The sequence below is a fragment of the Manis pentadactyla genome, chromosome 16 (genome assembly GCF_030020395.1).
Source record: "Manis pentadactyla isolate mManPen7 chromosome 16, mManPen7.hap1, whole genome shotgun sequence".
Classification (NCBI taxonomy): domain Eukaryota; kingdom Metazoa; phylum Chordata; class Mammalia; order Pholidota; family Manidae; genus Manis; species Manis pentadactyla.
In genome coordinates, this window is record NC_080034.1 from 4,189,258 (window position 1) to 4,202,749 (window position 13,492).

Consider the following 13,492-nt stretch of genomic DNA (forward strand, 5'->3'; position numbering starts at 1 on the left):
TCTTTGAGTCTGTAAGTTTTAAGTAAAGTGGAGTTTCCTCTTTACTTACCTGTGAGTGGTGGGTCACCACCCTTTGATGGGTCATGAGATGGCAGGGAAATACGTTAACATCCATGGACTCAACGGTGCTGGAACAATTAGCAGCTAAGTTCTAGACTGTTCTGGTCAGACATCCACAGAAGCCTGCAGTGGTCACGCTGTCATGTGCTGAGCTGATGTTCCTACAGAGAGGCACTTGCCATGATGAGCAACAGCGGCCACATTTTCACATCCTTCCCTATTTAATGTATCACATCAGAAATTCTCTGATGAGGCAGTTTTCCATGAATTTGAGATGTAAACACTAGTGTTTCTTTACACTTAAAGGTTTAAGGAAGAAAAGGCTGTCTGCCTCCAGCTTTGAAATTTGAAATTAGGTTTTATCTCTTTTCTTAAAATGGAAAGGCCCAGTAGTGCTGGGCTTGGCACAGAGGATGCTTAGTGAGCAAGACTGAATCTTTCTGGTTAATCTTTCAAGACTGTCATCTTAGTGTCAGAGACAGACTCTGTAAATGAAAATACAGATAAATTTGACTACATGAAAATGAATATAGTTGACCCTTGAACAACATGGGTTTGAACTGTGCAGGTCCACTTACTCAGTTTTTTTCAATAATATATTGGAAAAACTTCTGGAGATTAGTGGCAATTTGAACATACATTTTCTTTTCTCTAGCTCTATTGTAAGAATTCAGTATATAATACATATAACATATAAAATGTGCACTCAGCAGCTGTTTGTTTTATTGGAAAGACTTTCATGGTCAGTAGTGGGCTATCAGTAGTTCAGTTTTTGATGAGTCAAAAGTTATTCACTGATGTTCAGCTATGTGGAGGATTCAGTACCCCTAACCCCCATGTTGTTCAGGCGTCAACCGTATTTCAGCATGGGGAAAAAAACACTGTTAGCAAAACTTAAAAACGTAGGAACTGGGGAAAAAATATTTGTAGCATTTATCACTAAAAAAAGTTTCTGTTTTAAAAAGGTAGAATCTCACATGTCCTAAGGGACAAGATTCGCATCCTTATAGGAAAAGAAGAGACTCAAAGAGATGAAAATGTTTAGTTTTACTAGAAGCCAAAGAAGTGAATATTATTAAAAATAATAAGATGTGGTTTTTTAAAACCAGTCTGGTAAAAAAAAAAAGTTTGAAAGCATCACTGCCCAGTGCTGAGTGACACTGACACTCCAGTAACTCAAGCCGTGAGCTTGGGAATATAAATTCCTTAAAAAAACAGCTTTACCGAGGCATAATCTACTTACCATGAAGTCTATTCATCTATTCATAGTGTACAAATCAGTGATTTTGATAAATGTCTAGTGTGCCATCTAGACTCCCATCAACCTAAAGTTCTCGTGTTTGCAGCCAGTCCCTACTCTATGCCAGTCCCAGGACCACTAAGCTGCTGTCCCCACAGATTTGCCTTTTCTGGAAATTTTACGTAAAAGGAATTAAACAATACATGGTCTTTTGTATCCGGTTTCTTTCACTCAGCATGTTTTTGTGATCTGTCTGTGGCGTGGCGTGTGTCAGAACTGCATTCCTCTTATGCCCAGCAACAGTCCATTTTGTGGATGTGCTGTTTATCCTTTCACAAGTGGATAGACTTTTGGATCACTCTAGTTTCTGGTTGTTAAAATAATGCTGCCATTAATGCTTGTATATCAGTCTTTGCATGAACATACATTCATTTCTCTTGGGAAGTTTCCTGCAGACAGAACTGGTGGGTGTTATGAAGGTCTGTCATTTACATTTTGAGGAACTTTCACACTGTTTTCCAAAGTGATTGTGTTGTCAGTGTTTGAGGGTTCCACTTTCTTTACATCCTCACTCATACCTGCTATTGTTGGTGTTTTTGCTTATAGCCGTTCTAATGAATTTCATTTCCATTTCCATAGTAACTAGTGATGATCATATTTTCATGTGCTTACTATCATAGTGTGTATTCTTTCTTTTTGTTATCATTAATCTACAATTACATGAAGAAAATTATGTTTACTAGGGTCCCCCCTTCACCAAGTCCCCCCCACAAACCCCATTATAGTCACTGTCCATCAGCATAGTAAGATATTGTAGAATCTCTACCTGTCTTTTCTGTGTTGCACAGCTCTCCCCATTCCACCCCCCAGCCCACATTATACATGCTAATCATAATACCCCCTTTTCTTCCTCCCCGCTCTTATCCCTCCCTTCCCTCCCATTCTCTCTAGTCCCTTTCCCTTTGGTAACTGTTAGTCCATCCTTGGGTTCTGTGATTCTACTGGTGTTTTGTTCCTTTAGTTTTTCTTTGTTCTTATACTCCACATATGAGTGAAATCATTTGGTATTTGTCTTTCTCCGCCTGGCTTATTTCACTGAGCAAATACCCTCTAGCTCCATCCATGTTGTTGCAAATTGTAGGATTTGTTTTCTTCTTATGGCTGAATAATATTCCATTGTGTATATGTACTACATCTTCTTTATCCATTCATCTACTGATGGACACTTAGATTGCTTCCATTTCTTGGCTATTGTAAATAGTGCTGCGATAAACATAGGGGTGCATCTGTCTTTTTCAAACTGGAGTGCTACATTCTTAGGGTAAATTCCTAGAAGTGGAATTCCTGGGTCAAATGGTATGTCTATTTTGAGCATTTTGAGGAACCTCCATACTGCTTTCCACAATGGTTGAACTAATTTACATTCCCACCGGCAGTGTAGGAGGGTTCCCCTTTCTCCACAACCTCGCCAACATTTGTTGTTGTTTGTCTTTTGGATGGTAGCTGTCCTTACTGGTGTGAGATGAAATCTCATTGTGGTTTTAATTTGCATTTCTCTGATAACTAGTGATGTGGAGCATCTTTTCATTTGTCTGTTAGCCATCTGAAATTCTTCTTTGGATAACTGCCTGCTCAGCACCTCTGTCCATTTTTTAATTGGATTATTTGCTTTTTGTTTGTTGAGGTGCGTGAGCTCTTTATATATTTTGGATGTCAAGCCTTTATCGGATCTGTCATTTATGAATATATTCTCCCATACTGTAGGGTACCTTTTTTTTCTATTGATGGTGTGCTTTGCTGTACAGAAGCTTTTCAGCTTCATATAGTCCCACTTGTTCATTTTTGCTTTTGTTTTCCTTGCCCAGGGAGATAAGTTCATAAAGAAGTCACTCAAGTTTATGTCCATGAGATTTTTGCCTAAGTTTTTTTCTAAGAGTTTTATGGTTTCATGACTTATGTTCAGGTCTTTGATCCATTTTGAATTTACTTTTGTGTATGGGGTTAGTCAGTGATCCAGTTTCATTCTCTTACATGTAGCTGTCCAGTTTTGCCAACACCATCTGTTGAAGAGACTGTCATTTCCCCATTGTATGTCCTTGGCTCCTTTATTGTATATTAATTGACCGTATATGTTTGGGTTAATGTCTGGAGACTCTATTCTGTTCCACTAGTCTTTGGCTCTGTTCTTGTGCCAGTACCAAATTGTCTTGATTACTATGGCTTTGTAGTAGAGCTTGAAGTTGGGGAGTGAGATCCCCCCCAACTTTATTCTTCCTTCTCAGGATTGCTTTGGCTATTCGGGGTCTTTGGTGTTTCCATATGAATTTTTGAACTATTTGTTCCAATTCTTTGAAGAATGTTGTTGGTAATTTGATGGGGATTGCATTAAATCTGTATATTGCTTTGGGCAGGATGGCCATTTTGATGATATTAATTCTTCCTAGCCAAGAGCATGGGATGAGTTTCCATTTGTTAGTGTCCTCTTTAATTTCTCTTAAGAGTGTCTTATAGTTTTCAGGGTATAGGTCTTTCACTTCTTTGGTTAGGTTTATTCCTAGGTATTTCATTCTTTTTGATGCAATTGTGAATGGAATTGTTTTCCTGATTTCTCTTTCTATTGGTTCATTGTTAGCGTATAGGAAAGCCAGAGATTTCTGTGTGTTAATTTTGTGTCCTGCAACTTTGCTGTATTCCAATATCAGTTCTAGTAGTTTTGGAGTGGAGTCTTTAGGGTTTTTTATGTACAATATCATGTCATCTGCAAATAGTGACAGTTTAACTTCTTCTTTACCAATCTGGATTCCTTGTATTTTTTTGTTTTGTCTAGTTGCCATGGCTAGGACCTCCAGTACTATGTTAAATAACAGTGGGGAGAGTGGGCATCCCTGTCTTGTTCCCGATCTCAGAGGAAAAGCTTTCAGCTTCTCGCTGTTCAGTATGATGTTAGCTGTGGGTTTATCATATATGGCCTTTATTATGTTGAGGTACTTGCCCTCTATACCCATTTTGCTGAGAGTTTTTATTATGAATGGATGTTGAATTGTGTTGAATGCTTTTTCAGCATCAAAGAATGTGATCATGTGATTTTTGTCCTCCTTTTTGTTGATGTGGTGGATGATGTTGATGGATTTTTGAATGTTGTACCATCCTTGCATCCCTGGGATGAATCCCACTTGGTTGTGGTGTATGATCCTTTTGATATATTTTTGAATTCGGTTCGCTAATATTTCGTTAAGTATTTTTGCATCTACGTTCATCAGGGATATTGGTCTGTAATTTTCTTTCTTTGGTGAGGTCTTTTCCTGGTTTTGGTATTAGGGTGATGTTGGTTTCATAGAATGAGTTTGGGAGTATTTCCTCCTCTTCTGTTTTTTGGAAAACTTTAAGGAGAATGGGTATTACGTCTTCTCTGTATGTCTGATAAAATTCCAAGGTAAATCCATCTGGCCCGGGGGTTTTGTTCTTGGGTAGTTTTTTTTTATTACTGCTTCAATTTCTTTGCTAGTAATTGGTTTGTTTAAATTTTATGTTTCTTCCTTGGTCAGTCTTGGAAGGTTGTATTTTTCTAGGAAGTTGTCCATTTCTTCTAGGTTTTCCAGCTTGTTAGCATATAGGTTTTCATAGAAGTCTCTAATAATTCTTTGTATTTCTGTGGAGTCTGTTGTGATTTTTCCTTTCTCGTTTCTGATTCTGTTGATGTGTGCTGATTCTGTTTTTCTCTTAATAAGTTTGGCTAGAGGCTTATCTATTTTGTTTATTTTCTCAAGGACCAACTTTTGGTTTCATTGATTTTTTCTATTGTTTTATTCTTCTCAATATTGTTTATTTCTTCTCTGATCTTTATTATGTCCCTCCTTCTGCTGACTTTAGGCCTCATTTGTTCTTCTTTTTCCAATTTCGATAATTGTGATGTTAGACTATTCATTTGGAATTGTTCTTCCTTCTTTAAGTATGCCTGGATTGCTATATACTTTCCTCTTAAAACTACGTTTGCTGCATCCCACAGACTTTGTGTTGTCATTTGTTTCCATATATTCCTTGATCTCTATTTTAATTTGTTCATTGATCCATTGATTATTTAGGAGCATGTTGTTAAGCCTCCATGTGTTTGTGAGCCTTTTTGCTTTCTTGGTCCAATTTATTTCTAGTTTTATACCTTTGTGGTCTGAAAAGTTGGTTGGTAGAATTTCAATCGTTTGGAATTTTCTGAGGCTCTTTTGGTGGCCTAGTATGTGGTCTATTCTGGAGAATGCTCCATGTGCACTTGAGAAGATTGTGTATCCTGTTGCTTTTGGATGTAGAGTTCTGTAGATGTCTATTAGGTCCATCTGTTCTAGTGTGTTGTTCAATGCCTCCGTGTCCTTACTTGTTTTCTGTCTGGTGGATTTATCCTTTGGAGTGAGTGGTGTGTTGAAGTCTCCTAAAATGAATGCATTGCATTCTATTTCCTCCTTTAGTTCTGTTAGTATTTGTTTCACATATGCTGGTGCTCCTGTGTTGGGTGCATATATATTTAGAATGGTTATATCCTCTTGTTGGACTGAGCCCTTTATCATTATGTAATGTCCTTCTTTATCTCTTGTTACTTTCTTTGTTTTGAAGTCTATTTTGTCTGATACTAGTACTGCAACACCTGCTTTTTTCTCCCTGTTGTTTACATGAAATATCTTTTTCCATCCCTTGACTTTTAGTCTGTGCATGTCTTTGGGTTTAAGGTGAGTTTCTTGTAAGCAGCATATAGATGGGTCTTGCTTTTTTATCCATTCTGTTACTCTGTGTCTTTTGATTGGTGCATTCAGTCCATTTACATTTAGGATGACTATTGAAAGATATGTACTTATTGCCATTTCAGGCTTTAGATTTGTGGTTACCAAAGGTTCAAGGTTAGCTTCTTTAGTATCTTACTGTCTAACTTAACTCGCTTATTGAGCTGTTATAAACACTGTCTGGTGATTCTTTATTTCTCTCCCTTCTTATTCCTCCTCCTCCATTCTTGATATGTTGGTTGTTTTATTCTGTGCTCTTTTGTGTTTCCTTTAACTGCTTTTGTGGGTAGTTGATTTTATTTTTTGACTTTAGTTAGTATTTGGTTGTTTGCTTTCTTTGCTGTGATTTTATTTTCTCTGGTGACATCTGTTTAGTCTTAGGAGTGCTCCCGTCTAGAACAGTCCCTCTAGAATATCCCAAAGAAGTGGTTTGTGGGAGGCAAATTCCCTCAACTTTTGCTTGTCTGGAATTGTTTAATCCCTCCTTCATATTTAAATGATAATCATGCTGTATACAGTATTTTTGGTTCAAGGCCCTTCTGTTTCATTGCTTTAAATATATCATGCCATTCTCTTCTGGACTGTAAGGTTTCTTTTGTGAAGTCTGATAATAGCCTGATGGGTTTTCCTTTGTAGGTGACTTTTTCCTCTCTCTAGCTGCCTTTAAAACTCTGTCCTTGTCCTTGATCTTTGCCATTTTAATTATTATGTGTCTTGGTGTTGTCTTCCTTGGGTCCCTTCTGTTGGGAGTTCTGTGTACTTCCTTGGTGTGATCGATTATTTCCTCCCCCAGTTTGGGGAAGTTTTCAGCCATTATTTCTTCAAAGACACTGTCTATCCCTTTTTCTCTCTCCTTCTTTTGGTACCCCTATAATGCGGATAATATTCCTTTTGGGTTGGTCACACAGTTCTCTTAATATTGTTTCATTCCTGTAGATCCTTTTATCTCTCTCTGTGTCAGCTTCTATGCGTTCCTGTTCTCTGGTTTCTATTCCATCAATAGCCTCTTGCATCTTATCCATTGTGCTATAAATCCTTCCAGAGATTGTTTCATTTCTGTAATCTCCTTTCTGGCATCTGTGATCTCCCTCCAGACATCATCCCTTAGCTCTTGCACATTTCTCTGCAGCTCCGTCAGCATGGTTATGACCTTTATTTTGAATTCTTTTTCAGGAAGATTGGTTAGGTCTATCTCCTTTTCAGGGGTTGACTCTGTGATTTCGGTCTGTATCAAATTCTTCTGCCTTTTCATGGCAATAGAGCTGGCACGTGTGTCGGCTGGGAGAATGTCCCTTCTTGCTGGTTTGCGACCTTCCTCTCCTGGGAGAACAGCGACCTCTAGCGGCTTGTGCTGGGCAGCTGCGTGCAGACGGGGTTTCTGATTCTTGCCCAGCAGCTGTGGAGTTACGCTCCATGGTTGCTGTGGGCGTGGCCAGTCTCAGTCTGCTGCTCCAATATGGCAGAGCTGCATCGGAGGGGAAACAGGCGGGAGCCTGTTTATCGCCATGAGGGGGCCTCCGAGCTGCACTGCTGCCCAGGGGCTTAGGGCACCCGGAGTTCCCCGGGATTCCCAGCTTCTGGGCTAAGTGTCCCCGGACGCTTCCGTCCAGCTGTGGGGTTCCTGTCCCTTTTAAGACTTTCAGAAAGCACTCACTTTTCTTTGTCCCCGGAGCGCCGGCTGTGGGGACCTGCTCACAGGTCTTACCATCCTGTTTCCCTAGTATCCAGCACACCACACACTGTGTGTCTACGGCGCTCTGGTGCGGGTGGCTAGGACTGGGTGTTTAGCAGTCCTGGGCTCCCTCCCCTCCTGCTCCGACTCCTCTCCTCCTGCCGGGAGCTGGGGGGAGGGGCGCTCGGGTTCCGCCGGGCCGGGGCTTGTATCTTACCTCTTTCTTGAGGCGCTGGGTTCTCGCAGGTGTGGATGTGGTCTGGCTGTTGTCCTGTGTCTTCTGGTCTCTCTTTTAGTAATAGTATTTGTTGTATTTTTAAAAATGTATATGGTTTTGGGAGGAGATTTCCGCTGCTCTACTCATGCCGCCATCTTGGCTCTGCCCCCATAGTGTGTATTCTTAATGTCTATTCAGATACTCTGCCCGTTTTTAAATTGGGTTGTCTGTCTTATTAGTGAGTTGAAAGAGTTCTTTACGTAGTCTGGACATGAGTCCTTTATCAGATATATGATTTGTAGATATTTTCTTCCAGTCTGTTTTTTTTTTTAATTGTCGTAATGATGTCCTTTGTAAAACAGAAGTTCTTTGATTTTGATGAAATCCATTTAGTGTCATATCTAATAAAGCTTTGCCTAATCCAAGATCATAGATGTTTTATCCTTGGAATTTTATAGTTTCAGCTCTTATATTTAGGTCTATGATACATTTTGACTTAATTTTGTGTATAGCATAAGATAGGGGTTTTTAAAATAAAGTTGTTTTTCTGTCTAGTTTTCCGAATACCAATTGTTGAAAAGACCATCCTTTTTCCGTTGAGTTGCCTTTATACCTATGTCGAAAATCAATTCATCATAAATGTAAAATCTTATTTCTGGGCTCTGAGCTGCAACTCCACTGTTTCTGTGCCTGTCCTTATGTCACCACCACGTTATCTTGATGATGGTGGTTTTATGGTAAGATTTTAAATCTGGTGGTGTCAGTCCTCCACTTTGTTCTTCATTTTCAAAGTTGTTTTGGCTATTACATCCTTTGTATTTCCATATAAATGTTAGAATCAGCTTGTAAATTTCTACAAAAATGCCTGCCATGATTCTGATAGCGATTGAATTGAACCTGTAAATCAATTTGGGTGGAATCGCCTTCGTAACCATATTGTTTCCCGGTCTGAATGTGGAGGGCCCTACATGTATGTGCCAGTCATGAGTGCTTGCTGTGGGTTCAGGTGAGTTAATACTCATGTGGAACCTGTGTTGGAGGCCCCAGAATGGCAGGGTTACACAGTTTATTCATTCACTTACTCCATATTAAATGATCATTTATTGAGCATCACCTCTATGCACAGTTCCATCACTTTGGGAAAATAAGGGAGTAATTACTTCTTTCCACTCCTTTTGAAGTCAATGAGTAAAGCCCTTATTTTTAAAGGTCTTTTCATCTAACAGATTAGGTAATATGCATATACAAATGTTTATCATTCATGGCAAGAAGTGAATTATAGCAGAGGCTATGAGCTGTGAGCATTCAGAGGTTTGGCCAGACTGCACTTCCAAAGAAAAAATGCTGACAAAAGTTGTTTGGTTCAAAGGGTTGGGGTTCTAGCTTTATCTTCTTTCTTTTCCTTGATTTCAGGGACATCAGTTCTAATGGTGGAAGGTTATCTGCCGTTGGTCTTCCTGTGAGTCCTGCTTTCTTTGAAGTATGAGGAATTTAAACTTAAGACCTGTTAGAACAGTTGAGATTCTGTTGTGAGCAGTAGTTACCCTCCCTCATTAGAAAGATTCTGACTTCTTAGTGTATATTTCTTTCTTTAACTACCTTCTTGTGTTTTAAAAGTGGTTGTCTGGCCCATTTCTAAATTGGCATTCGTTACTTGACAGATGACCTAATTTTTAATGAACTTTGTTATCTTCCTAATTCAGTTTGACCCTGAAGTCTTATGGTTCTGATTTTTCTTTGATCCCCCATAGCATCAAGCACAAGCAGTGTAACTATTTGTGGAATGAGTACATGAATGAGTTTTCAAGGGAAGTAAGTTTAGTTGTTTCATATACTTGCTGGGGAGATAGCCCAGTGTGGTTCTGTATTACTGTTCACTAGTCATATGATCTGGGGCAGTTAGTCACTCCTCCCTAAGCTTCTGTGTTCCTGCTTCTTTCTGACTCAGTGTCCTTATCTGTCAAACCAGGATGGAAGTATGTTCTACCTCCCTGGGCTGTTGAAGGGATTAGATGAGGTGGTGAGTGCAGAACACTTAGAACGGTGCCTGGCACGTGGAAAACAGTGGATGCTCATTCATATGCTGATGAGATTTTTAATTATTAAGGGAACTACAGTGATGTAACGGGCTTGTGGTAAGCACCCAGCTTCCGTGTTACAGGACAAATGGTACGCAGGGTGGAGAGGGAGCAAGCCGTGCTCACCCTGAGGGGTGGATAAACTCAGCTATAGGAGGCTTTCAGCAAGCAAGCAACAGGTGAGCTTTGATCTGGTGCATTTTACATGGTTGTTTTTCTCGCTGAAAAAAATATGTTCAAAAATATCTCCATGTAACATTAAAATTCCCTCGTCAAATCAGCTATCAAGTGATCTCATTTCCTATATTCCCCCTAAAACACCGCTCCTGTTTACACCAAAGTTAAATATATTCCACTTTCCAGCGGTGTAGTTGGGAAACGGGGACCGAAATAAACACTGTTTAAGCTGTCTGCTTTTACAGCACCCGGTATGTTGAAATATGACAGGAGTCTCCTGGGTAATTTAAAAACTGGGGTTGAAGGTAACCAAATCAAAACATTTACTCCTTTTTCACTGGCTGCCTACTTATTGTACATTTCACTTTCTTCTTAGAAGAGCCCAGTGGGATCACATATTGGTTCCTGGCCAAGATATTTATTGAGTCCAGTATTTTTAGGTCTTGACATGTCCAGAAACAGCCTGAAATGTGCCCAAGGCAGATGCATATCAGTCACATGTAAGCACATGATGCACATTTTCAGAAATAGGAAAATGAGAAAACAGTCTTAGATTTCAATAGTGGTTCCAAAATTTAACGTTAAGAAGAACTGCATTACTTACCACATATACATGTATTTATTACAATTAAATTTAAATAGCTACCATTCACTGAGTGCCTGGATGAACCAGACCTGACCTTTGTGCTTTATATTCATTAGGCAGCTTAATTTAAATGAAAGTATGTGAAGGTACAGAAATAAACATGTGGGAAATACTATAATTTCATATTATTTCATTTTCTTCTCACAACAATGCACAAGGTATTCTTGTGTGCAGATAATGATAAACACAGCTGCAGTAACATTTGGGTGGCCCTCTATGATGCGGGCCCTGTTCTGGGCACTTGGCATTAATGAGCCAAACCCTCCCATCCACCCAGTAGGGTGTGTACATCACACGCCATGAGGCCCCAGGCACAGGCCCCGCAATCCGCTGGGGTCACATTCCTGGCCACCTGACCCCAGCATTTGTTCTAAGCACTGAACCCTGGCATTTCCTCATACACGGGAAGAACACGGGATTGAGAGATCATGGAACCCCCCAACCCCAATCACACAGTAAGGCAGTACTGAAACCAGGAGTCTAGCCCAGCCCTCTTTCTCCAGTTTTGCCCTGAGCCCATACATTACAGTACTGGCCATAAACATTTATTTCTGGTAACCTCATTGGTGCCCAGTGAATGACATAAGAAGAATCAGGAACTACCTAAGTATGTGGGTTAATTTGTTTAAAATGCTGTCTTAAGGAGGGGTGGGCTGTTGCCCTGTTTCCTAGGTGACAGTTCGTCGCTCTCCAGGACCAGGCCTCTGCCTCTGGAAGGGGCGCACTGTCATGAGGCCTTCTGGGTATTTCAGTAACTGATGGGCTGCAGGCCATATGTGAGACACAGAGGCACTATTCCCTCTCCCAGGTATAGATACGTTTGGATACTGAATCTCTGACTTCATCTTTTCTCGAAGTCCACCATGACCTGCTGGATGCACTGTTCAGAGACACAGTGTTGTCATTAATGTGTCACATGTAGAATGGTAGGGACACGCCCGTACGGCAGGAACATGTAGATGTGCTTGCATACTACATAAGCTGTGGGCCCTGGAGTCAGAAAAGCAGATGCCTCTGTGTTTGGAACCCCTCAGGAGAACCAGAGCTTCATAGTTGGGAAGGCCTGTTGGACCTAGGGCTGGGTGCACTCTTACTTCAATGTTCTTAATTACCAACTGATTAATGCTTAATTATAAGAGTTATTTTTAAAAGGTATATAGCATGTCCTGATTTAAAATTATATCATGATTATTGTACCCTCATACAAAGATAAATACAAAGTCTACCCTGAGAGGTATTGGCTTTTTAACTTATTTTTCTTTTCTCTTGTTTTGGGGTGAGGAGGGTGGTGGTGTAAGTTATGCTTTTTTGTAGTACTGGACAGAATTAGTTGAATTCTACTCTGTGGGAAATCATGAGTGTCAAGGCATGGTGTATATGGAAGATAAACATACCAGAGATTAGAGGTGATCTTAATGTGAAGCTCCTTTTCAAGTTTCTGTGTATTATATATAATACCTTTTCTAGAAACTATGTTCTTTCTGCTTCTCATTGCTTTCTTTTACCTCTTAATTACAATTTCAGTTTCTTTATTCCCCTTTTTTGTGGTCACATGTCAGTCACATCAGCACCAGATGGTTAGTTTTGCAAAAATACAAGGAGCATCATAACTGCTAGAAATTAATTTATATCTGGGCAAATAGAAAAATAGCAGCCCTGGAGTAGAAGTTTGAAGGCTTGGGTCTGGTGTGGACTCCTCCACTTTTGACTGGGGGAAAGTCACTTGACCTTTTCTGAACCTCAGTTCATCTGTAAAATGGGAATATTAAGACTGCCCCTGGGTGTCTCTGTGATTTGAGAAGATCAGACCCCACAGCACTGTGAAAGTGCACTGAGAAATGTTCAGTGCTGTGAACGTGCGGGAGTGATCTGGTGTTTTCACTTTGGTTTTAATAGTGAGATAAAGACACTTCTATTAAAAACCCATGGTGGTACATTCACGTACATCTTGGAGGGAGTTCCTCATCATTCCAGGAGGCTCACGGACAAGCAGAACAGGAAGCCCGCCATTACACACCGTGTGCTCCTAGCCGAGCTCCATGATTGAAGCATTTCCCAAACTGGAAGCCCTCGACTTTTCTGGCATCCCAGATCTGTACCCAGTTTGAAATTAGGAAAACTGTCGCAAACCACTTTGAAGGGGGATAGTGGTTAAGAGAGTGAACCCTGAGCCAGCCTGCCAGTCTGAACCCCAGCCCTCCACTCACCAGAGAGATTGCCAGCTGGGTAATCTTGAGCAAGGCACTTAACCTCTCTGGTCTTAACTCCTCACTTACAAGACGGGCATGACGTGGCTTTACAGACTTCACAGGATACGACGATGAGTCACTCAGGCCTTTGCCTCGCCTGTAAGTGCGTCACACGCAGAGTCATGGCCACCGTCCGTGACTCCTCTGGGTCCCCCCTCCCTTTCCCGAGGCCTCAGTACCTTTGCAGGGAGACCAGGGAGTAGGAGAGCGGGCGGTGCAGGAAGCCGGGCAGGTCCGCCCTCAGTGTTACTGTCAGGGACTCAGGCCGAGCGAGTGAGCTGAGGGGTGAGCCACGGGGGAGGCTGGGCCCCGGCCTCAGCCAGGTGCCTCCACGACCCCATCTCTGCAGCCCCACTCATGTGACCAAGGCGGTTCAGGAGGGAGAGG